The following is a 24,837-nucleotide window of genomic DNA, read 5'->3' on the forward strand; positions in this document are numbered from 1 at the left end:
AGCCATGTATCCTGGGATAGGAAACTACCAAGGGACAAATGCAAGGAAGTATTTGCACATGATAGATATTTTCCATCAAAGAATTGTTCTGGACTCTTTATTTCAGACCCCTCCTCCCCCATTTGCATTAAAGTTGGTTCCTGTCCACACTGCCAGGGAAGGAAAAAGACCTCTTTGAGGACTTCTGACTCATGGGGTCAGGCCAGCTAGGCTCAGTCCGTGGTGCATTTCTGGGAACCCTGGGGCTGCTTTTGCACAAAAGTGGATTATTTTCCAGTCTTGAAGCTCAAAGAGTCAGTGCTCTTAGTGGCCAATACTCCTAGGATGTAGTCAAAGCCACTGATCTGCCTCAGCCATAATGCCAATGTGTTATATTAATTGAGTCTGGAGACTTTAGTCAGATGCAAAGAAGAGGGGGAGGGGACTAGGAAATGATTTAGACTTTCAGTAATTTCTCGGGGGCAAAGCCTTCAACCACTTAAAGGGAAGGGAAAAAAATTCAAGAAATTTAGGTCTCTTTTAAAAATCTACCCAGGCTCAGTCCATCTATCATCCAAGTTGAAACTGTTCTTATGATATATTATACATGGAGACCGTCGTACATCACCCGAGTTCTGACACCGCCATGTTCGGGGGTAGGCTGTAATACAACATAACGAATTATAAAGGCGGACATTGACAAATTCAGTTTGGGGGAAGTTTAAATTAATTTGGAGCTGCTTGAAGTTGTTTTAGAAAGTAATTTTTAAATAAATCAGAGGTGGTGGGAAAGGGAGAGACCCAAGACCTCTAATGTTCAGAGGAAGTTCAGGGACAAATTTGGTTTCAGCAGCACTTGGTGAGAGTGAGATTTAACTAGAAAGATGGATAAGAATGGAGCTAAAATTGAAGTGGGGAGAGAATCTGATAAGGAAGGATTTAAATGTTAAATTATCAAGTGTATGTTAGGCCCTTCCAGGCAATACCAGCTCATACTTCCATCAGATTTGGGGAAAATGAATGATATCTGAGAAATTAGACTAAGTACAAAGAGAGTGTAAAAATGGAAGTAACATAAAATGGCTTTCTCCTTTCAACTTGGGATATGTCCTTTCTTATTTTCACTTGCATTCCCCTTCCCCTCCCACTGTTCCTTCTAATCCATGTACCTACTTGGAGTTTCAGAGGTGAAAAGAAGAAAACATCTTTGAAATGAGTCTTTCATTCATTTACTTGTGATGGACCAGTGTGCCAACTCCATGGTCCCATCCAAGTTACTCCCAACTGAATAAGGCAGAGGGACCTTAATTCTGGGCTGAACCTGCTTCTGTCCTAAGAAATGATGACCTGTGCTGACGGAAAGTTCTGAAACAACATCTGGAAGGATGGCTTTTAAGATGGGGGGATCATTATGGTACATATAACTTTTGTAATACTCAATGACCCTTCTATGAGAAAGCTCTGTCCTGACTCCCTCACAGGACTGTAAGAGAATTGAATGAGACATTACTTGAAAATCTTTTCCCTTCTTTGGAAAATGAGGGATATGGACTAAATGATCCTTTTCTGGTCCCTTTCGCCTCTAGATCTTACATCATTAACTTTAGGATCCATCTATGATCCCAAGTCAGTTAAGCTCCTTTGGCCTCATTTTTCTCCTCTGTGAAATGGGAGGTTGGACTAGAAGGTCTTTGAGGTCCATTTCTACATTGGATCTCTGATATAATGATATTATCTTGACCTCAGTTTTCTCATTTTTAAAATGAGTATTGGACTAAATCTCTGGAGTTTCTTCCAGCTTTACATCCTATGTCATTTTACCTCCCTGGGTCTCAGTTTTCTCGTTTGTAAAATGAGGGTATTGGACTAGATGACCTCTGGGGGCCTATCAGGGTTTACATTCTATGATGCTAGAATAAGTCATAGGTCTATAAATTTAAAGGCTGAAACCTCAAAGGGCATCAAATCTAACCTCCATCTGTTGAGGAAACTGAAGTTAATCAATTTACCAAAATTATACAGGTAGTAAATATCAGAGCTGGAATTTGAACCCAGATTTTTTGATTCTCAGTCCAGAGTACTATGCTGCTAGCAAGACATCATCATCATCATCATAATTATCATCAAGTATATTCATTTTCATATTTTTGTTGTTCATTTCAGTTTCTTGGCAAAGATACTGGAGTGGTTTGCAATTTCCTTCTCCAGTTCATTTTACAGATAGGGAAACTGAGGCAAACAGGGTGAAGTGACTTGCCCAGGGTCACATAGCTAGTAACTGTCTGAGGCTGGATTTGAACTTAGATCTTTCTGACTCCAGGTCTGGTACTCTATCCATTGCACGACTCAGCTGCCCATCTTAATTATGAGATGGGGATAAAATGATGGTAACTTTTGGGGGCACTATGATTACAAGTCTATAGTCTTTGCGCACCCACTCCCCCACTACTTGCATGGCCAGAGCAAGGGTGAAAAGAGGAAAGGAAAGACAAATGGAGATATATGAAAGTAAAGTCATCATACTATTGACTGTGGTAGTTTCCTCACATGGAAAGTCGATAAAACTAATTGTACCTTTTCCCTTGGCAAGAGACAGACTTTCTGCCATCTTGAAGGATCTAAGCCACCTGATACTAACCTGAGACGAATGGTAAATGAAAATCAAAGATAGTGAAAGCCTTTTTCACAAAGAAAGGCTCTTTCTTCCTTGCATGGGGGAATCAATTAGACATAGTGCCTTATTCAGGTAGACTCCAGATTAGCTCGAGCCCACTCCACTATAGATAATTAACCTTAGTACCCAAATTAGCAGGGAAATAAGCCAGTTATTAGTTTTCATAATGAAAAGGACTGAGTATTTTGGAAAGTTAAACCCCTAAGAGCTTAAATTAAAATAAGCATCAGACGGAAATCCCCAAAGTGTTCTTCAGATCATTAATACTACCAATTCCACAGTAGATTGGACTGACAATATTCCTTTCTTCCCCCTCTAAAGGCAAATCAGCCAGTCCAATCCACATTCAACTCAGTCTCCAAAAGATTCTCCTTCTAATACTTAGGGTGAGCCCAAATGCCCAATGGTATTACTCTGTTTCAGTATCTGCCACTGGCTAAGAAGGATGCTGTAGGTAAAGAGGGAAAAATGAGCATCTCTGTGCAAGGCAAACACAAGGAAAATCCATGAGCAACACTCAACAAACAAATGTTCCTAGAACTGAATGGAAAAGAAGTGTCTTTATATTCAAGTGAAAAATTGACTCCTGCTGACTTGACTTTTACTTTGAAAGAGGCAGTATAATTTAGAGAAAGGAAGTATTAGGTTAGGCACTCAGAAATCTGGGCTCTAGTCCCCCCTCCCCAGTTCTACCATTTGCTTTTTTAGATCGAGAATTGGAAGTGACTCTGACCAGGGTCCTAATCCAAGCCTTTCATGTTATAGGTGGAGGAACTAGATCTCAGGGAGGATAACGGAAGGATAAGTATCTGTGGAAGTTCATAGTTCATAGATCTACAGACTTATGGGACCTCAGAGGCCATTTATCTCAATCACCTCATGTTCTGGATGAAAAAACTGAGAGTTGGAGAGATTAAATGTCTTTCCAAAAGTGATGAAGTCAGGATTTGAATTCAGGTCCTATAACTTGATAGCCAGTACCCTGTCTACTATCTCAGCCTTCCTCCTTTCATGTTAGACCTTCAGAGCATCACTGACTCATGGTGAGGTTTAATTTCCTCATTTGTAAAATCAGGGGGTTGGGCTACATGACTTCTGAGGTCCCTTCCAACAATGAATGTAGGATTCCAGGGTTTTATCAACATACCCAAGTGGTAAAGTCTAAGTATTATACAAGGAATCATAAGGCAGGCTTTGGACCATTTCACCATTTCCATCTGGCTCACTTATCCCACATATCCAGCACAGAAATACTCCTCATAGCACCATGGCCATGCAACATTTCTAGGCAAAAATGATCCAAGATGATCAAGAAGAGCAAGTAAAGCTAGTGAGCTTGTGTGGCCAATAAAGGGTGTGAGTAATACACTGTCAGGTAGAGGCGAGAGACGGCAGACTCTGGAAAGCAATCTCGGCGAGATTGCACAAGAGATGAAGATAAATATTAAGAAATTCTTCATGTGCAATGAGAACGCCAAGTTCAGTGAGGGAGATATTAAGGCTTCAAAGAAGAGACAGGATAATTTATGGAGAGAGGAGGAAAAAAACAATGGAAAACAAATTAAATGAATATTTTGCTTCAGTATTCACAAAGAGGATGGAAACCAGATGCTTAAAATGAGCCTTCACCCCCAAGGGAGAGAATGGTATTGAAGGAAATCGGGACCAAATTGGGAAAAAGATGATGAAGAAATTAGAATTTCTAAAGAATGATGGAACCCCAGATATTCTGAAAATTTATATGGAAGCCCATAAGGCCATGGGAGAGAGGGATGCTCGAGGGGATTCATCAGAACTGATGTTTGACCTCTTGAAGACAGAAGCAATAGTGATATTCATTGGGTACCACAAACCATAGCATTGTTCTCGTGTTGGTCAGTGCCAGGATATGTCTACATGCAAGAAATGGAGGAGTGTGAGTGAGGGGAGAAAGACTGAACTGGCTCCATCTGGTTCTATCCGAGTAGCTGGCTTCTGTATTCACTTCTTTCCCAACCACTTTACTTGTATAGACACCATCTAAATGCCAGGTGAAGGTGCAATTCACACACAAATGGTTCCCAAACATAATTCTTGCTATCACCAAGCAGGTCGTTTGATATCAAGTAGATGCCAATGTCTCCATAGGGGAAACCAGTCTGATGTCTCCTTGGGAACAGATAATAATATTAACAATGGGCTTTTTAAGAATTCCTTAAAGCCTACAGAGAATTGTAAAAACACTTAAGTATGAAATTATCTCATTTGAATTTCAGAAGGACTCTGTGAAGTTATAGGCATTATTATATTCATTTTATAGAAGAGACCCAGAGATGTTAAGTGACTAAGGATCCTGGGATACTGGGATCATGGGATCATAGGTCTAGAGCTGGCAGAAACCTCCAAGTCCATCTAGTCCATTCCCTTTATCCAACACATAGGGAAACTGAGTCCTAGGAAGTCAAGTAATTTGTAGGATTCTAGTTCTAGGGCTGGAAGTGACCTCAGAAGCTATGTCTATGTAGCTGATAACTAGCATTAATATACCACAAAGCAAGTGGTATTGTTTTGCAAAATGCTATGTATACACACACACACACACAGATATATGTATACATATAATCTCATTTTATCTTCACTAAATCCTGTGAAATAGATGTTGCTATTTTCTCCATTTTACGGGTGAGGAAATTAAGACAGAGAAGGTAAGTGACTTTCTCAAGGTCACACAATAAATAAATGTCTCAGGCAGGATTTGAACTCAGGTCTTCCTGACTCTAAATTCTTTACTCTCTGCACTGTCACCTAGCTAGATCTCATACTATCTTTGCTTTTAATAGAGGAGAACACTGAGGTCCAGGATGGGTAAATAACTTAAGAGATCATAATTCTAGATCTAGGAGAGACCTCAGAGGCCTACTAATCCACCCCCTTCATTTTACAGATTCAGAAACTGAGACTAAAGAAGGCTAAGTTGTTTATAGACTCTGACTTTAGAACTGGGAAGGACCTCAGAGGCCATCTAATCTAAACATCTCAATTCCGAGGAAGGTTAAGTGACTTACCCAGCAACACATGTAATCAATGTCAGAGGAAGAATTTGAACCCAGGTCTTCTTGACTCTCCACTTCCCTATGTTGTCTCCATCGTTGGTATGAGGGTATTAAACTAGCTTTGAAAAACATGTAGCGCTTCCTAAATGTGTTGTTGATAGAGGAAGCATGGCACAGTAGAAAGACTACTGAATTCGGTGTCAGGGGACCTGAATTCAAATGCTGTTTCTCTCACTGGCTTATCTGAGTTACCTTGGGCAAGTCATTCAACATATGAGTCTCAGTTTCCTTCTTAGCAAAATGATGGTTGGATTAATTGACTTCTGAACTCACTCCCAGCTCTAAAGCTGTGATACTATTGTCCTGTGAAAGAAGGAAGGAGGGAGGAAGTTACTTATCTTTTCTCAGCTTCAGTTTCCTTATCTGTGAAATGAAGGTATGGAGGTAAATGGCCTCTAAGGTCCCTTCCAGCTTTAGATGAGTATGAGATCATATTGTAAGAAGGATAAAGGACAGAGAGAAGTTGTTGCTTGTCTTTCCTGCTTGAAGAGAACCATGACATCAGGGAGATGATGCCATGACATGTAAGTGAATTGGATTTAAGTGAGGCAGGACTATGTAGAGTCACCAGCCTCACTTTCTCCTCCAAAGCCATCTGGGTCCAGTGGCCAGATATTGATTAAGATGACTGGAGATGACTCCAGATGCAGTGGGAGACCATGACCTTTTAAGCTCTCTCCCAGGTCCCAGTTTGTCTGAGGCAACTGGTGAGATCCACTCGAAGCAGGAAGTCCTGTTAAGAGGCTCTTGGAGTAATCTATGTTAGAAGAGATGAGGGCCTGTCCTAGAGTACCCATAGAATGAGTATAACAAATGTGAGACATATTGTGCTGTTAGAAGGTCCAAGCCATGGTTGCTGATTGGATGCATGGGGACAAGGAGAAGGCAGAACCAAAGATGGCTCCATGGCTGGTCAACTGGGAGGATGGTTATGTCTTCAACAGAAATAGTAATTAGTGAGTTGCACCAGTCTGGTGGAAGAAGATATGCTGTTCAGTTTAGGTGTGTTGAATCGGAAGTATGGGTCAACTGTCTACGTGGAGATAAACAATAAGAAACATGGGCTTCAATATCTGGATAAGAGATTTGGAGTGGAAATAGAGTTTTAGGATATTATAATTAAAGCTGGGGTAGCTAGGTGGGGCAGCGGACCTGGGCCTGGAGTCAGGAAGACCTGAGTTTAAATCTAGTCTCCGACACTTACGAGCTATGTGGCCCTGGACAAGTCACTTCACTCTGCTTGCCTCAGTTTCCTCATTTGTAAAATGATCTGGAGAAGGAAATGGCAAACCACTCCAGTATCTCTTCCTAGAAAACCCCAGATGGGGTCATGAAGAGTTGGACATGATGAAAGTGACTGAACAACAACAAAATTGAAGCTAAGGAGATGGACAATATTATCAAGAAAGAGAATAATATGGCAAAGAGAAAGGACGTAACCTTGAGGGGCACGGTAGTTTAAGGGGCAGGGAAATTAATGAGAAACCAGCAATATAAATAAATGAATGAATGAATGAATAAATAAGTTTTTTAAAAACCACAAATAAGGAACAGACAGGGAAATTGGAGGAAATTTACAATAATGCAATATTAGGAGAACGATTTATACAATCACAATGAAATTGTAAAGGAAAACAACTGGAAAGGCTTAAGCCTCTGATCGATGTGATGATTAACCATAATTCTAGAAGACCAATAATGGATTGTATTATCCTCTTCCAGACTGAGAAGTGATGACTCAAGATATAGAAAGAGATATAAATTTTTGAACATAGTTTATGCAGCTATTTACTTTGCTTGATTATACATATTTGTTAAGAGGATTTTCTTTCTCTTTCTGGTTTTTCAATGGGACAAGGAGACAGGAAAATAAAACACATGCTTGTTAGTTAAAAAAGTTTTTTAAAGAAAAAAATACAAGATCACTGAAGCTAAGTAAGGAGAGAACTTCGTGGTTCATAGTCAAATGTCAAGAAAGATGAAAGAAGGAAAAGCAAAAACACAACCCAAAGCGCATTGGATTTGGTTATGAGGAAATCATCAGTGGCCTTAGGACAGAGATTCTAGTTTGTTTGGTTTTTTTGCATGGTATACCCCTTTGGCAGTTTTAAAAAGTTATGGACCCTTTCTCAGGAAAAAAGTCTTTAAATGCACAAAATAAAATATGTAAGATTACATATTATACTGAATTATATTGAAATAGTTATTGGAAATGTCAAAAATACTAATTTTTTAAAAATTTAAATTAAATTTTATTTATTTTATTAAATATCTTAAAATATTATAAATGACAACTGTGTTCCCAGACTCCAGGTTAAGAATCCCTGCCATAGAAAGACCTGTTTCAGTAGAGGTGGTGGAAGCCAAATTATAAGCCATTGAGGAAGGAATGGGTGGTAGAGAAGAAAAAGCAAGGGTACCGATGCCTAATTCTGTAGTTTGACTGTGGAAGTGACTGGAAAAGGAAAGCTGTTATGGGAGGGATTCAGAGGGTGAAGGGAAGAGCTTTCTAGTTGAGGGGGCACCTGGCTCTGCCCATGGCCAGAGGAAAAGGAGTTAGGGAAAGAGGAGAAAAGAAGATGTAAGAAAACAAGTAGATCACAGAGGAGGCTGCTAGCCATAGAATGCCATCATCTTCAACAATTTAAAGTCAAGGACAATGGAGAAGGACATGGTGGACATGAGTGGTTCTCCCAGAGTCAAACAGCTAGTGTCTGAGTCTGAATTCGCACTCAGGTTTTCCTGACTTGAAGTCCTACACTCTAGCCCCTGGGCCTCCCAGCTGCCCCAAATAGCAAGGAGGTCTCATCAAACTGGGAGAAGTTAAAGAATCCGAGGTCATTGGTGGAGTGAAGAACTCAGCCTGGAGGATTAATAGGTTGGGAGAGGAGGCCGCCTGGGAGCTGGAGATGAGCTAATGCCTGCTATCTGTGCTCTGGGAAGCCCCAACAACCTTCCATATAAGTGCAAAACCCAGCTGGCTGGCCAGGAAAGATCATAAATCATGGCCAAGGCCTGAGCTGCCTTCCCGATGCTGCCCTGGAATCCACCCCATTTGTTCTCATGTCTCTGAGAAGCATAAAAGCAGGGCATGACAGGCGAGTGTAAAATATTAATAATTGGACACGGCCTTAATTCCTCTTTTCATGACTCAGTTCTGCTGAATCCACAGACTGCTCCCAGCCTAGTCATTATGAAAGGGCCTCCCACATCGGGCCTGACTCACTCTCCCCCCATTTGATCATTTCATTATGGACTTTTACTTTATTATGCAGTTTGATTCGGCTCTGTTAAGAAACCCAAGGCTACATAAACCCTGCACTTACACTCCTTAAAAGTTCTGTTGGTATTCATTCTTAGAGTGGATCCTTTGCTGAGTCAATGGAATTCTGTTTGAAGCAAGGGACTGTTGACATAGGGCTGGAAATCTCTGGTGCTCACCAGTTACTGATGCCCTGGCAGCACCTGGGAAGGAGTTTGAGTTTTAAAAAATACAGGAGAATTAAAGAAAGGCAAAATGATGTAGTGGATAAAGGGCAAGCCTGGGGGTCAGAAAGGCCTGACTACAACACATGCTAGTTGTGTGGCCTGGAGCACATTACTCAGTGTCTCTCAGCCTCAGTTTTCTTCACCTATAAAATGAGGGGGTTGGGCTTGTCCTCTAAAGACCATCCTGGCTGTAAATCTTCATTGATGGAGGGAGTTTCCACACCTTTCCTTTGGAATTCCTTTGGAACCCCCTCCCCCACTCCCAATCCATCGGAATGATTTTCGTATTTTGATTTATCTGTGATTTCATTGATACGAATATTTCCTTCTTGCAATGCAGATCATAAGCCATGGATGCCCACCCATTTGGTATAGTGGCAAATGGCACTAGTCTCAGAGGGAGAAAGAGACAGGTTCAAATCCTGCTGTAGACTCATATTATCTGTGTGACCATAGATGAGTCCCTTCAACTCCTGGGGCTTCCATTTCCTCATCTGTAAAATTAGGGCATTATACCACACAACTTCTAAGAGTTTTTCCAATCCTTGGTCTGTGATCCCAAGATTTGTATTTGTATCTTCACAGAAATTCTTGCTAGGAGTTGGGCACTATCCTCTAGTTGTGTCCACACAATGTGAGTCCCCTTAGCTTGAATGGCATCACTCGTAGCAGTGCCCATCTGTTCTGCAAGGCTTCTTCTCTCATTCTACATCCCTCTGAATACATCATCCACATGGTTGTAGTGTGCAGAGTTCTTGGTTGGGAATGCATCATTGCGGTTCACTCATGTCTACCATGCATCTCTCCATTGCCCTTGGCTTTAATTTTTTGAAGACAATGGCATTCTACATCTATCAGCCTAACAATTTTTTTAAAAAAGTGAATTATAAGAGGAGGCTGCCATTTTCACTGGGGAAGAAAGTTTTGGAAAAAGCTACACAACACCAAGAAATGTAAAAGGTAGGGGAAAAGAAAGAAAGGAAGGAAGGAAAGAAGAAAGGAAGGAAAAAGAAGAAAAAGAAAAGGAAGGAGGCAAGAAGAGAAAAGAGGAAGAAGGGAGGGGGAAAGAGATGAAAAAAGGAAGAAAAAGAAGGAAAAAATCAATGAAATACTTCAAAAATACATAAAAATAATTGAAGGAAGTTTATAAGGGGATAAAGAGAATGAGGGCAGTATTGTGGTCACTGGGTTAATACTAATATATACTTTTAAAAATCCAAAGAAGCAGCAGCATCATAAATAATCCCTTTTTTCCCTGCCCTGTATGGAAATAGTCATTTCTTTGAGTTCTCAGCATTAAAAAGAAGATTATCTAAGAAGAAAATCTATTAATTGACACTGTTGTCAAATAGCTCGTCTGAAATGAATTCTTTCATGTTCTGAGTGGTTCTTGGGGTGACCCGAGCGCCCAGGCACAGGTGTCCTCTCTCTGAAGGTGTCAGATTGCCTATTTAGACAGGATTGACTAGGCAGGATGCCAAAGCAATCAAAGGAACAGTGAAAAATGGGATGTGTTGTTTAGTTTTGATGAAGTACTCTTTTTTTCCCTCTCTTACAGGGGATGACTTATTGGGTAGGGGAGGGAGGAGGGATAAATTTAAAAGTGAAGGCAAAATAAAAGCAAAATGTATTAACACAGTTTAAAAAAAATAAAGTGAAGAAGTCAGTCCAGTAATGAGAGGAGGTTAAAGTATAAGAATCTCAGTCCATATCAATGTAACATTTGAAGGTTTACAAATAACTTCAAGCATATTAGTCCTGTCAGGATGGTGCTCTACGTGGTACACTGTGTAGACTATTAGAAAGATATGAATTCGAATCCTGCTTCAGAGACTTACTAGCCTTATGAGCCTGGCAATTCATTCAACCTGTTTCCTCATTTGTAAAATGGAGCTAATAACTGTATGTATCTCACTGGGTCATTAAGCAGATCAAATCAGATAACATTAACAGTTTTAATAATAGCTAACAATTAGAAAGTTCCTGCTATATGTGGGGCAGTGCTTTACCAGTATTACCTTATCTGATCCTTACAACAACCCTGGGAGGTAGGTGCTATGGATGAGGAAACTGAGACAAAGGTTAAGTGAATTGTCCAAGGTCACACAATTAGTGTCTAAGGTTAGATTTGAATTCCAGTCTTCCTGACTCCAGGCCTGGCACTCCATCTGCTGTAGCACTGAGACAACATATGTAAAGCCCTTTGCAAACCTTAAAGTGCTATAGATATAAATTCTGCTTGTTACTATCACGGTACTTACACTGGGCGCTATTATCCCCATTTCACCAATGAGAACACTGAAACTCTGAGAAAAGACAATGACTTGACCAGGGTTCAGAACTACTAAATTTCAAGGTGGGATTTAAAGATGACTTAATCCCAGATTATCATGAGCTTGCTAAATATGGCAAGTCCTTCTTCTTGCCAGTCTGATCCTTCACACTGAAACACGGCAGCGAGACCCTTGACTCTGCTGGACCTTTCCACCTGTTTTGCTGCTGCATTCTATTTCATGTTTTGTCTCCCTCGATGAGAGTGTGATTGCCTTGAGGTTGAGGCTTCCTCAGTTTCTCTCTTGGCATCCTCCACACTTAGCACTTGGTACATGGTAAGTACTTAGCCAATGTTTCATCTACTGCGTGACTTCACACCCAGATCTGGGCTTCCCAGTTGGGAAGGGCTCCTCAAGACTCTGATGGAAAGCACAGGATTATGGGAAGAAGAAAGACCTGGTTTTGGGTTCTGTCTGCAGCAGCAGCTATGGGAAAGTCACTCATGCCCTTAGGGCCCCAGTTCCTGATCTGTAAAAGGATGATATGAATCCTAGTAGTGTTAGAATATCTCAAGGAAGTTGGGAGATTTATTGAGAAGGGAGACAATAGGTAAAAACTCCAAAGTTCTATAGAAGTGTAGTGTATTATCTAGCCCAACTCTGTCATATTTCCCAGGAGGAAACTGAGACCCAGAGAAAAGAAATGACTTGTTTAAAGTAAATCAGTCAAAACGCATTTACTGAGCACCTCCTATATTCCAGGAACCATACGAAAAGATGGAGAACACAGAAAGAACTGAACTAGTTTCTGCCCTCAGGGAGTTTATTATCTGACATGAGACCTAGCCTGTACAGTTCTAAATGAAGAAGGGACCGATACATGTGCAGGGCTCCATTGATGGCATCTCCCCATGAAAAACATTCTAGGAGCCACTTCCAGTACAGTTATGATGATATGCAATAAAGGGCTTCAGAGACATGCTGAAACACATGTAGACATTCTGTAAGTGGATCTGATGAATTAACTCATTAGAGGCTCTTTGGTTGGCTACAGAGGCAGTTCAAGAGGACTAGCAAACTGAGCCTCTGCCATTTTTCTCTCTTGTTTCACCCTTGGTAATCTCTTGGACATCTTCACTGATATCATATGGTGAGGGACAATGTTGATAGGGGAGAAAGGTTAAGCCATGCCATGAGGCTGCCATGTGGCCTATGAATACAGAACCCAGCTTCTTTGCCTGATTTAACTGTGAGTTTTCAAAGGTCAGTAAAGTAGTACTCCATCATCCCATCATCTGGGTCTTACAGCCAGCTCAGAGTTGATGTCCCAGGAGCAACGAGTGACCTTCACAGGTAACCTTTGGGTCCCTGACTTATGGTAGTTGAGCCAAAGACTCATCTATCTGTTATGCTGCCCTGGACAGGACCAAGGCCATATAGAAGCAATTCTAACAATAAGTCTACTCTCTCCAGAGACCAAAGTGGCATAGGGTATTAGGGGAAATATCTATACTTTTTTTTCTTGTTAATCTTCAAAATCATTATCACTTTGTAAGAACTAATTGATTTTAAGTTGTTAAATGAAAATGTAGCCTAAGCACTAGCCCCTAAAAATTGCTTGTTTAGACATATTCAGTCATGTCTGACTCTTCATGAACCCATTTTTGGGTTTTCTTGGCAGAGATACTAGAGTGGTTTACCATTTCCTTCTCCAGTTCATTTTACAGATGAGGAAACTGGGCAAACAGGGTTAAGTGACTTGCCCAGGGTCACACAGCCAGTAAGTGACAGAGGGCAGATCTGAACTCAGGAAGATGAGTCTTCTTGACTCCAGACCCTACTTTCTATCTATCATACTACATAGCTGCCTGGCACCTAACAGTGGGGAAATGCAAACACTGGGATTTGTATAAGAAGAGATATCTCAACACTTCAGGGTGTCCAAGGACCCTGAATGGCAGATGAAACAAGCCTCACTCTGGGAAAGTGAAAACAGAGGTACTTGCTATAAAACGCAATCTATCTTAGGTTATAGTAGATACTATTGTGGTATACATACGTGTGTGTGTGTGTGTGTGTGTATGCAAAAAATGTGAGATAGTTCTTTGGAGGAAGGCACTAGTAATTAAGGAGAAATCAGGGAAAGAGACATGTGACTGTATGGATATAATACTGGGCTGGTCAGGGTTATCTTACCTCAACTACCACCGAGGAAAGAATTTTAGCTTTTAAGTACCTCACTTTTCTTATCTGTCAAATGAGGGGAGTTGGGCTTGATGGTTTCTAGGATTACTTGTTGTCTGGAAATATATGCTTCTATGATGTGGCTGAATGTAAAAGATGCTACTTCAGCCAGTTCATGAAGGGAAGTAGAGGCAGAGACAAAGAGGGAGAGTATTTCAGGGATGGGGGACAGACAGTACAAAGGAATAATGTTTCTGGTATAAAAATTAGTAAGAAGACCAGTTCAGTTGGTCTATGGAGGTTAAGCCTGAATAGGAATGTAGGGACCATGTTGTGGAGGGTTATAAGTACCAAAGAGAAGAATTTGTATTGATCTAACAGCTAATAAGCAACTACTGAAGTAATAGAATGAGTATTTGTACCTGTATCATGAGAGCTTTCCATCCCACCCCCCATGTAGTTCTTTAGGGATGTTATATCTGGCCCTCAGAACAAGGGGGAGGTTAAGTAATTTCCCTGTAACTTGTAAGCTTAGAGAGTTGTCTAGATTACTGAGAAGTTATATGACTTGCCCAGGGTCATACATTTAATACACAGCAAAAGAGGGTCTTGACCCTTGATCTTTCCTCTCCTCTCTGACATCATGGGATCGAAGAACTAGGTGGGACTTTGGTGGACCTCAGAGATCATCCGGTGCAGTCCCATCTTTGTATCGATGAGGAAACTCAGGACCGAAACAGGATGCACAGTCACATAGCTAGCAAGCATCAGAAGAGGAATTTGAAACTGGAACTGGAGCTGATGCTCTTTCCACTGCACCCGACTAGCCTAATTTCCCAGTCAATATAAGAAGTCCTTCAACAGTGTTTCTGCCAGGTGACCATCCTGCCTTCTCTTGAACACTGAAAGTAATGAGAAGCACATCATCTAATGAGGCAGGTGAGTCTATTGTTGAGCAGATACCTGCTAAAAAGACGGTCTTGGTAGCGAGCTCAAGTCTGCTTCCTTCCAACTTCCATTCATTGATCATAGGTCTATAAAAGATAGAATCTCAGAGCTGCAGGGAACCTTAAGGGTCACTTCATCCAACATCTGACCTGGCGTGAGAAGCCCACCTCCAGATTCCCTGACAAGCCAGACTCTCTGAGTGTTAGAGGGTGTCATCATTTTTCTTTCGGTTTTTCTAATTCTGTTTCTTCCTCCTTCTTGAGTCTGGTGAAAGGCTTTTCTGTCAAGCTATAAATTAATTCTGACATTTCCCACCTGAGTGGGAAATTTAGGAGCCACTGTGGGCTGGGAGGTGGGGGGAACGAGAGATGAGAAGGCTGAGTCAGCAGGTAGTGTCTTCAATACCAATGCATTCCTAAAGGCTGCCACTGCGACCACAGACAATGGCAGAACGTTTATGTGTTTCCTGCCAACTAACTTTTGTGCTGATCAGGCAGGGCAGATGCAAATCTTCCATGTCCCCAAATCGTAAAAAGAAAAGAGGCACCAGCAGCTTTCTGAGAAAGAAAGAAATCAAGAGGCCTGTCCAGTCTTCTTGAAATGGAGGTGGGAAGGAGGGGACTTAGGACCCCAGCAATAGCCTATAGAGGTAGTGTGGTTTAGGAAAAACATTTCATTTGGACTAGTCCTAGCCAGATGACCTGGATTCTAATCTCTGCTTACTGGGTATCATTTTTCTCCTCTCCATCAATCAACAAGCATTTATAAAGCACCTACTATGAGTCAAAGTCTGTCCTGGGTGCTAGGAATCTGCATGTAAAGAATGAAACAACCATTTCTCTGTTAAAGAAAAGGCTTGGATTAGCTCATAGGACCATAGATCCAGAGCTAAGAGAGTCCTCAGAAGTCTTCTAATTTATCCTTTTCATTTCACATAGGAGGAAATAGAAGCCCATAGAGGTTTAGTGACTTGATCAAGGTCACTAAGATACTAAGTGGCTGAGCCAGGATTTGATCTATTCACTACTAACTGAGTTCTTTTTTTTAGAGGAATACTCCTTCTTCATTAGATGATTTTAAATATTCTTTCCAGCTTTAAATTTGTGATTCTCTGAAGACGCCAAGATAGTGGTAGGTCTGGAAACTATACTATAGGAGGGATAATTGTAGAAAGTGTAGTTAATTAACTGAAGAAGAAAAAGCACAGGAAGAGAAATGATATTTGTGTTCAGACTGTAAATCTGAAGGCTCCAACCTGAAGTTAGAAGAGCTGGCTTAGCGGAGAGCAGGGGGTACCTAACGGCTGCTTGACCTGCTTCTCTGGCATGCTATAGAGGTCATTAAGGCCCCTGAAGTTCCTTTGAGTTTTGAGTTTCTGTGATACTCTGACTCTGCCACTTGAACTATTTATGTGACTTTGGATTCGTTTCACCAGTCTGGGTCTCAGTTTACTTATTTGTAAAATGGCAGAGCCAGGTTTAGACTCTGAATTCTTATGAGTTCAAAACTCTATGGTCTGAATAAAATAATTTAAAAATGTATTTATTTAGCTTTAAAACCAGTTTTATTACTGCCTTTTTTTATTGTGACATGATCATTATTTCCCCATATGTTCTCCTCTCTGTTATGGAATCTTCCCTTGCAACAAATTTGAAGCAGTTAAGTGAATTCAAAACATGACACAATGATGACATTGCATACATCATATGCACCACTCCATACCCATGGGCCCTCACTTCTCCAAGGAAATGGAGACATGCATTTCTTCATTTACTCATCAGATCCAAGATTCATCATTTCACTAAGGTGGTCCTGAAGCAGAGAGAATATAATTTTCTATATCAATCTAGTGAACAGAACTGAAGCTGATGAGTGGAAGTTAGAGAAAGGAACACGTTGGGACCATTGGAACTATCCAGTGGAAGGGGCTTCTTTCCCTATGGGGTAGTGAGTTCCCTGTTTCTGAAAGCATTCAAGTGGAGTGTTATTGATCAACTGACAGGCATATTGTAGAGGAGAGACACGCAGTCTCAAAGTTAGAAGAGATCTCAGAGTTCAAATTTACCCATACGGAAATAAATAAGAATCTCTTTTTTAATACTAAGGCAGATAGGCAGACTTGGGGTCAGGAAGATCTGAATCTGAATCCAGCCTCAGATAATTAGTAAGTAGCTGTATGAACCCCGGAGAAGTCACTTCACCCCTGTTTACCTTAGTTTATTTATCTGTTAAATGGGAATAATAATAGCCCCTACTAGGGCTATTCCTTCCTAGGAAGGATTTTTGTGAGGAGTGCCTGGCATATAGTAAGTGCTATTTATTCTTTTTTATTTCTTACTTCGCTGTGTGACCTTAGCTAAGTCATCTACCCTTTTCAGTTTCAGTTTCCTTATCTGTTCAGTCATTTCAGTCACCCATTTGGGGTTTTCTTGGCAGAGATACTGGAGTGGTTTGCCATTTCCCTCTCCAGCTCATTTTACAGGTGAGGAAACTGAGGCAAACAGGGTGAAGTGAGTTGCCCAGGGTCACACAGCTAGTAAGTGTCTGAGGCCAGATTTGAACTCAGATGTTCCTGACTCCTGGGCAGTCTATCTACTACACCATCCAGCTGTCTCCTCTATAAAACAGAATAATAATATCTTCCTCCCAATGTTGTGAGGATAACTTGTGCTTTGCAAATCTTAGAGCTCTATGTAGACTCTAGCCATTGTTATTAAAAAAATTATTGTTATCAATATCTCAGACAAGCAGTCATCCAGCTTTTGCTTGAAGACTTCTAGTAAGGGGGATCTCATTCCCTCCTATGGCAGTCCATTCCTGCTTTTCAAGACCAGCTGGGCAAAAGGCTCTCATAGGTATTATTCAGCTCTGAGATTTTGGGATTCTATGATTCTCCAAAGGATATTCCTTTGAAGGCTTGTTGAATGAATAAATGTTAAATTTGATGGACAGGGCATTACAGCAGACAGGTTAGGGTGGATGTAGATGTCATTGAACCACATTAGCTATATCAGGTGGAAACACTCCGTGCTAGCCTGCAGTCTGCATATTCCCAGCAAATTAGATTCTCCCAGGTTACTGGCATTCCCAGTGATAGCAGTGTTACAAGCCCTAATGCATTGTATTTTATACACCAGAGGGCTGAAAGAGAGTACTAATTACATGCAAGTTTTCTAAGATTTCAGCCGGGAGTATTTCACATGAAAGTTAATTGTTCTTTAGGGATTTCACCACTGGTTTATCCAATTAACACAGAGTTTGCCTATATATCATGGCCTTGCTCAAAGAAAGGGAAATAGTGTTGTTTAGAGGAAGGATATGGCCCTTTCTGTTTTGTACTTGGAAAGAGGTAAAGCCACCTCTGGAAATGACTAACAGCTTTAGCAATGACCTGCCCTTGAAGCTGGAAGGGGTTATGGAGGTGGACCTCAGAAGCTGTGGGTGGAATGAGTAAGATGAAGAAAGAAAGGCTGCTGGAGAGTCGTCTCCCAAGCATCATCCCTTGCTGCGTTGCTCTGGTCTGCATTAGGAAAATCCCCTTGGGCTAAGTCAACACACATCCTCAATTGCCTGGGTAATTAAAATAAACTTCTCTTCTTATCTATGGAGCTGTATCTGTGCAGCATATTGGGGGTAGGAAAAACAGCTATATGCCTTTTTTTGTTTTTTGCCAAAAGCAGTCTTATCTTCAGATTTGCAATGCTATATTTTTTCAAATATTTTTATTGATATCTGTTATTTTTACATCAACTACACTTCTGCCTATATTCTCTCTTCTGCCTCCAGAGAAGCATCCTTTACAACAAATAATTTTTAAGAGGGGGGAAAACAATCAGTGAAAAAAGCAATCAAAATATCAAAAAAGCCTGATATTACATGCAGCGTTCCAAAACCGAAGACCTCCACATCTGCAGAGGAAAAGGGAAAGAGATACCTCCTCCTCTCTTTGCTCTGGAACCAAGATTGGTCATTATAACTTGGCAGTTTTGATTGTTTTGTGGGGATGGTTCCATCCATGTACTGAGTTGTCATGCTTGGGTATGTGGTTTTCTTGCCTTTGTTTCCTCCATTCTGCATCCGTTCATGCAGCTCTTTCCATACTTCTCTGTATTTTTCAAGCCTGTCTTTCCTTACAACAGAGTAATATTCCTTTACATTCATGGACCATAGTTTGTTTACTCAATGACAAACAAGACTCTACATAAATGAAAAGATTTCAATCAGTCTTCCTTGGGGCAGCAAGGAATTTTAAATAGCAGAGCCAGGATCGACACCCAGGTTCTCTGACTCCATGTTCACAGGGACCATTTCCAACATGCCCCCAAGACTGAGCACTTGAAAGGCAAAGAAGTAGCAGGCAGGCACACAGGAGGAAGGGTTGCTGTTAACTTAAGGTGCAAACCATGTCTTTGTGGCTATGAGGAAGGTTGGTGTTTTTGAATGAGTCAGGTTTGTCTTAGTTTCATGGGTCTTAAGTTTGGTTTCTAAAATATTTAAACAGTGGAAGAAATGAGATAAATGCCCTAAAATAAGACATTTGGTGTTTACTAGGCTGAGAGGCAGTTAGGTGACGTATTAAATGCTGAGCTGGGTCTAGAGTCAGAAAGACTCATTTTCATGAGTTCAAATCCAGCCTCAGTCACTTCCTAGCTGTGTGACCCTGGGCAAATCACTTCGCCCTGTTTGCCTCAGTTTCCTTCTCTATCAAAAGAACTGGAGAAGGAAACAGCAAACCACTCCAGTATTTTTGCCAAGAAAACCCAAAATGGCATCATGAAGAGTCAGACCTGACTCTTTGTGACCCCCTTTTGGGTTGTTTTTTTTTTTTTGGCAATGATGCTGGAGTAATTTTTGCCATTTCCTTCTCTGACTCATTTTACAGATGAAGAAACTGAGGTAAACAGGGCTAATGGGCTTACCCAGTGTCACATAGCTAGTAACTGAGGTCTTTATGACTCCAGGCCTGGCACTCTGTTCACTATGGCACTACCTAAGCCACTCCATTGTGTTCTCTACAACTTTTATATTAGATTGGTAGCCTCCTCCTGGAAATTAAATTGTATCTTTTTAAATCAAATATTTGATCTAAGTATTGCCCCACCTCCACCCCTCAAAGAATATAAATTTGTGAAAGCAGGGTCTATTTAATTTCCCCCTTTTTTATGACTGGCTCCTAGAACAGTTCCTGGTACATAGTAGGCACTTAATAAATGCTTGTTAAATTGAATAGATTTTAATTGATATGAAAATGACATGAAACAGACATTAAAAAGTGCTCTGGAGATTAGAAAATTCATCTAGTGGGGATGGGGGATGCTCAAGCAGTTGGGTTCTAGTGGAAAGTGTATTTGAAGCCAGAGGATTTGGGTTAAATTCTTATTACAACTTGTGTGACATTGGGCTAATGACTTTTCCTCACTGAGTCTCAGTTTCCTCTGGCATATTTAAAATAATATAAAATAAATGGGTTGAATTAAATGGTCTTTAAGAAACCTTATGGCTCTAAATTTGTGATCTTATGATTTATGAAAGAAGCAACATCTGAATTGAATAGGACTGCAGTTTCAGGTAACAGCATAAGCAAAGACCGGGAGATGGAAACTATTGGGTTTTCAGTGAATAACCACATATACGAAAAAGGACAGAGAAGAATTAAATCATACCATTACATCAAAAGATGAGATGATTTAAAAATAAGCCAAAATAAGAGTCCAACCAAGCAACAATATGAAAATAGATTCACGAAGTCAGACACATTTTTTTCAAGGAATGTGTCTTCATGGATTGGGGTTAAGCTCCTCCTTGTAAATTCACCTAATCCCTGAGGATTGAATAACAGACAGCCTTCAGTCAAGAGCAAGGAAATGATTGTTTGCTGTCCTTTCTTATTGCAGAAGTCATAGACAAGAACTTGGTGACTGCCAACAGACTCCAGCTGCTCATTACCAGCTTGACTGAGAGCCAAGCTCCACTTCCCTGCCTGCCAAGGGAAGGGAGGATCCACCTTGCAGACACATCTCCTCGAGGACAAAGCCTTCCTAATTTAGAAATGGGAGATCTGTGGTGGCTGAGACTGAGGGAACAGCAGCCCAGGGCATGGTTGCTTTCCCTTACCTGGGAAATATTAGAACAATTCTGCCCACCCCGTTACCCCCTTGACCCTGGGAGAACCAACAGAAAAGAAATGACTGCATAAGTCAACTTGACTGAGAGTGGGCTTTTACTTGATTTAGTCGATCCAGGATATTGGAAATGTGAGCCAACCATACTGAATATAATGACTAATCCAAAGTCCATCCCCGTCCATCCTCCTAAGTGAAAGCAATTCATCCTTTGATTGGCCTGGTGACTACTTTATGTGAATGACCCTATGGGAAAAAAAATGGGCTATTGATTTTCTTTTAAAATAAAGATTACTGTTTAGGGCACCTCTAAGACTTTTAGTTCCAGGATAGGGGCACACCCTATATTGGAGGAGGGAGCTTTCAAGCTGGGAGTTCTTTGTACTAATGAAACCGTTGATTCAGTGTTTACTCCTCCCTCTCCAAAAAAAATTAACATTTGAATTTTACAAGGGTTTATAAACTGTAATCTGTGAACTTAAAAAAATGCAGCTTCATTTAAAATAATTGGTTTCATTCTAATCGTGTGCATTTTGTTTTATGAAGAATTGTTCTGAGAAGGGGCCCTCAGTCTTTATGAGACTGTCTGCCAGAGGCTCAGGATACATAAACGAGTGTGTACCCTGAGAACATAACTTGGGCAACTGCAGAGTGAGATATATATATATATATAATATATATGTATATGTATATGTGTATGTATATATACACACATATGTATACCCACACCCATATATACACATACATGCATGCATACATACATATGCATACACACAGTATAAACACACACATACATACCATATATGTGTACATGTGTGTATATTTATACACATGCATACATGCATACATACACCCATATACACTATGAGAGAGAAGAGTGGAAAGAATGCTAGATTTTCCATTGGAGTAACTTTGCTAATTAGGTTGGTTAATCAGTTACTATGTGAGCTTGGACAAATCAGATTCCTCATCTGTAAAATGATGTCCAAATCTCTTTCCATTATTGTTGATTTTCTGTCTAAGCCTGACTTTGAAAGGCATGAAACTCAGTTTTAGCTGCTCTGTTGCTCCTCCCTGAGAATATTCTTTCATACTTTAACCATTTATGATTGAGCCTAAAGACTACAGTAATGAAAACTAGTAACAATGATAGTAATGAATGGCATTTTATAAAGCGCTTTTAAAGTCTGCAAAGTAATTTTGGGAACATCATCCCTTTGGAGTTTGACAATTATATGTCATACTACAGATTAAATCAACAGTGTCTTACAGATAGAGAAACTGAGGCTCAGAGAGTTTAGTTAAGTTATTCAGCTAGCAAGTGTCAGAGACGTGTTTTGAATTCAGGTCTTCCTGATTTCAGAGGTGGCTGAGCTAGACCTGGGCAAAGCTGGTCATGTGGAGTGCTGGAGTTGTGGTCTCATTCAGCTCTGAACTAGCTGTGTGATTTTGGGAAAGTCAACAAGAGGGTAAAGATTTTGAGATTTAGAGTAGGAAGTACAATCCCTTCCTTCTACAGACGGAAATCTAGAAAGATGCAAGTGATTTGTCCAAGGTGATTCACCCCATGAGTTACAGACTTGGAATTTGAAAACACAGCCCCTGACTCTAAGTTCAGTACTCTTACCGCCGTGAATTTTTTTTACATATTATGATAATTCTATGTTGTCTTCCCTTGTCTTTGTATCCCTAGTTCTGGGTACACAGTAGGAACTTACTGAATGCTGGTTGATGGATGTAGTCATGCAAGTCACTTCCTTCCAGTCTCTGACTCTATGTCATCCTAATTTTCTTTTCAGCAACCAGCTAATGAAGACATATCAAATTCATTCCTTACGTAATTGATTTTTTAGCCTAAATGTGGGACTTTACATTCATCTACATTAAGAGTTGCTGTTCTTCTTCATCTTGGGCCATAGTTCCAGCCTGACAGTCTTTTTCAGTCTTGACTCCATCATTCATTGCAATACACTGCATTAATGATCTCTTTCCTCTTTCTGTCATCCACAAATCTCACAAGCATGGCATTTCTATTTTCATCTCAGTCACTGGCAAGTCTTGACAGAGGATAAGGCCAAGGACAGAGAAATTTCTCTGCAACTTTCTTTGTCCCTATATGGGGTGTTAAAGGGGGAGTCTTATTGTAGCTAGAGGTATGTCTGAAGAAAAGACTTCTCTTATGAGGCTGCTCAATTCCTTAGAATTTCATCTTCCTGACTCCAAGCTCAGTACACTATCCACTGCACCTCCCAACCCCTGTGGCTAAACTGCAGGCGTCAATGGGCAAGTCTGTGAGGGAAACCTCACAGGAGGCAAGGAGGGAAGGGAAGCCTGGTGACTTCTCAGTTGAAGGCCCAACTGACAATTCTAAATGTAGCTAGAGAGAATAGATTCAGGAAGTTTGGCAGGAACCTCAGACGCTATGTTCCTTAGGCTCTTGCCTAAGGCATGCCATGATCTGTAAAGGTGCTGCTCCCAGGACTATGTGGGACAGAGTTGACCCTCCTTCTGTCTGGGATTCCTGAGTCAATGCTATAGGGCTGCTCCATGTGCTTGAGAAGCATGAGTTTCCATTAAGGCTTCTCACTTGTGAGGTCATAGGAACTGCTAGTCAGCTGGGGTTTTAGGGAAGGGGGAGGGGGTGCCAATCAATCAACAAGTAGTTACTAAGCACTGTGCTATGCAATGAGAATACAAATGAAAAGGGAAAAAAGTGATTCTTGCTCTCAAGGTGTTTATATTCTCATGCAGAGACATCATATATATATTATACAGATGCATCCAGAGTATGTGTGTGTGTGTGTGTGTGTGTGTGTGTGTGTGTGTGTGTGTGTGTGTGTACGGTAACTAGAGGGAAAGACAATAGTATCTGGGGAATTGGGGGAATGTACTGGAAACAAAGGTATAGAAGGTAGTCCTTGAGCTGGGTATTGAAGAAAGCTCAATATCCTAAAAGGTGAAGACCAAGAGAAGTCTATGCTTGGGGAGAGCTAGTGCTATCTAATATAGCTAAGCAGAGAGATGGAGAAGGAGTGTTGTGTAGGAGCAACAGTAAGCAGACTTATGTGGCTGGGCTGTGAAAGCAGATGGGAAATGTGGCAAAGAATCAGGTTATAAGGCAGAAAAAAGATTGGAAATGTAGGAAAGGACCTGGCTATAAAAGATGGCAAACAGATGAATTTCTATTTCTATTTCATTCTGGAGGTAATAGGGGACCACAGGAGCATATTGAGTGGGAGCAAGGAAGGGTGGCATGGTTAGAAGTCTACTTTAGGAAAATCATTATGACAGCTAAGATGAGGATGGACTAATGAGAAGGCTACTGTGATAGTCTAGGCCAAAAGAGATGGCAGTCAAGGGAGAGTTTGGAAGTGACAATGCATAGGGAGACAATATGAAGAAAGAATCAAATGGTATTGGAAAGGATGATCTGGGAAAAAGTGGGAAGATGGTGGAAGAGAACTTGTTGGACAGAGAGAGGAGGTTAGAAAAATCACACCAAAAGGAAAGACCATAAAACCAAGTCAAAAGTAATAAAGAAAAATTTAAATGTCAGTGGTGATGGGCTTATCCTGTCTGTTTGAAGAACCATTTTGTCTGTGTTGCCTGGATAAGATTGCTGTCCTTTTCACTGAGTCTGGTACAGAGAATAACATTTCTATGGCCAGATGCAGCTATTGTCAGTCAATAAGCAACTTACAATCCTTGCTTTGGGAAACTCAATTTTGTTCCCCTAATCTACTTTTCTCATCACCTTCTGAAAGGCCAGGGGCAGGTCAACACAGTGAGATGGCTCCTCATAGATTGTCAGTCTTTCTTCAAGGAAGAGTGAAGACCTAGTTGAAGACTTAATTAACCCAGGGGTTAGGGCAGAGGGATTTAGTGGAGACCAAAACAGCAGTTGTCATTGTCTGGCAATTGAAGGCTTGGCTGCTCTTTTATCTCTTGTATCCCCCTTGGAAATCATCTTTGTCACCATAGATTCATAGACTAAGAGTGGGAAGGAACCTGAGAGGCCATTGAGTCCAGCCCCCTCATTTTATATGTAAAACACCTGAGGCCCATGGATGTGAAAT

Source organism: Notamacropus eugenii, chromosome 2 (assembly GCF_028372415.1).
Source record: "Notamacropus eugenii isolate mMacEug1 chromosome 2, mMacEug1.pri_v2, whole genome shotgun sequence".
NCBI classification, from domain to species: domain Eukaryota; kingdom Metazoa; phylum Chordata; class Mammalia; order Diprotodontia; family Macropodidae; genus Notamacropus; species Notamacropus eugenii.